Source organism: Panicum virgatum, chromosome 1N (genome assembly GCF_016808335.1).
Source record: "Panicum virgatum strain AP13 chromosome 1N, P.virgatum_v5, whole genome shotgun sequence".
NCBI classification, from domain to species: domain Eukaryota; kingdom Viridiplantae; phylum Streptophyta; class Magnoliopsida; order Poales; family Poaceae; genus Panicum; species Panicum virgatum.
In genome coordinates, this window is record NC_053145.1 from 60,097,838 (window position 1) to 60,099,655 (window position 1,818).

The 1,818-nt window shown below is 40.6% G+C and overlaps 1 long non-coding RNA gene across 1 annotated transcript; it reads left to right on the forward strand.

The window, feature by feature from the left end:
* The first annotated feature begins 363 nt into the window (after nucleotides 1-363).
* On the forward strand, nucleotides 364-1,605 carry LOC120657173. The gene is made up of 2 exons (XR_005668095.1): nucleotides 364-494; nucleotides 1,229-1,605. It is a non-coding gene; the product is annotated as an uncharacterized LOC120657173 (long non-coding RNA).
* Nucleotides 1,606-1,818: the final 213 nt, after the last annotated feature.

A 1,818-nucleotide genomic window follows, 5' to 3' on the forward strand; every position in this document is an offset into this window, starting at 1 on the left:
ACTCACATCAGCCCATCCCAAAGAAACACTAGTTATGTGACCACACCGTAACTCGCCCAATACCGTGGGCACGGACTATTCGAATAGATTCTTAACTCTGCAGAGGTGTGCAACTTTACCCACAATTAGGATACCACAACTCGAACACCGTCGTGTCGGTGTAGATCCCAACATAGCCATTACTCACCATAGCTCAGCCTGACTAGCCATCATGGGATGCACCAAGGGGTCATTGACCGTTCACTTAGGTACTGTAGCCGCCGCTCTCTTGCCTCGCAGCCGCCATCTCGTGAACAGTACCCGTGGTACTGTAGCACCGCGGTACTGTAGCGCAGTAGCAATCGCCCCCTCTCCCTCTCTCACGATCTCAATCCCAACAACAGCCATAACAGGATGCCTGCCATCCAAATATCTACTTGTTTTGATGGCTCTATGATAAATAGGTTGCACAACAGCTACTGGTGGAAAAATAAAGAAGAGCGATATTAAATGAGGTATGGTCCTGACCATATCTAACTATATTTCCCAAATTAATATCAAACAGTAAAACGAAGAATCATATTTGTTGATGAAACCATGTGTAGAATATTGAAGTAGACAAGGTCTGAAGTACTTGAGAGGACTGACTAGCTGGTTCTTTTGAGGGGTCCTGTTGCTCTGTTACTTCTTGTTGTTCTGTTGCTTGTAGTTTGATCTGTTGTGCATGACCTTTGATGGAGGATGGATATAGTAACAAGGATTCAGTAGGGTGCAATTGCTTTTGTCTAAAGAAAAGTAATGGATATAACCGATGTGTAGTGCACAAGGCACATGGGTGCTGCTTGCACTGTCAGTAGTCATTTCTCTCCTCCATCAGGAACTTATGTAGAGATGGCACTTGGCGTGTTTTTTTATTCTTTGCAGTAGAAAGATCAGTAGATCACATCAATATTTTATTTTATACTTACAATGTAAAAGTATGTGAAGATTTTATTCCACATCAACTGTATTTTATTTGTTGATAACCATGTTGCTATCCATAATACTTGCTCTGATGTATTTTATGTTCTTGTCGTCTAATTTCTTTGTTATGTTAAAATCTAATTTCTTTGTTATGTTAAAATATGGTTTTTTATACTTCATGGATCATATTGATATCTGTTAAGCAATCATATCATTATAGCTTGATCTGCAGCTTTATAGAAGCTCCTTTTGATACGATTGTAACCTTTTCTTTAACTGGAAGCAGAGTTGTGAGCATTATAAGCAGGAGCATGATTAGAAGATGAGCCTGTAGGAAGCAAGAGGTGAAGGTGTGTTGATTTCTTGAGAGGAAGGAGATTGTGAGCTTGGAGTCCAAGATGTTCATTGCCAACCAATTCATTCACATTACCACTTCTGAGATAATCATGTAGAGAATTACTCTTATGTTACTCTGTTCTTTGTAGAAAAATATATTAGAGCACTTTATTCATGCTGGAGACTATCAGAGTAAAGTGCTCTCAACAAGATCAGTTTAATCTTATTGGCCTTTTATCTGACAGTGGTGGTGTGAATGGAATGGGACCCTTTGAGAATAAGCAATGTGTGACCCCAAATGTAAAAAACTACTTTACCTTTTGTTTTCACAGGCTGTGATTGTGATATGTGGCGGAACCGCCCAATCTATTCTGTAATAAGGGCATGTAATAAGGGCATTCGGTAATTCCCCCAAGGGGTAATTCAGTCAACGCCCCTAAAACGGAACAAATCCGGTAGTCCGTCGGGCTTCACCCGAACTCTCCACCATACAATCGTTCTGTCATCATGCATAAGGGATCACTTGGCATAAAGCTTCAG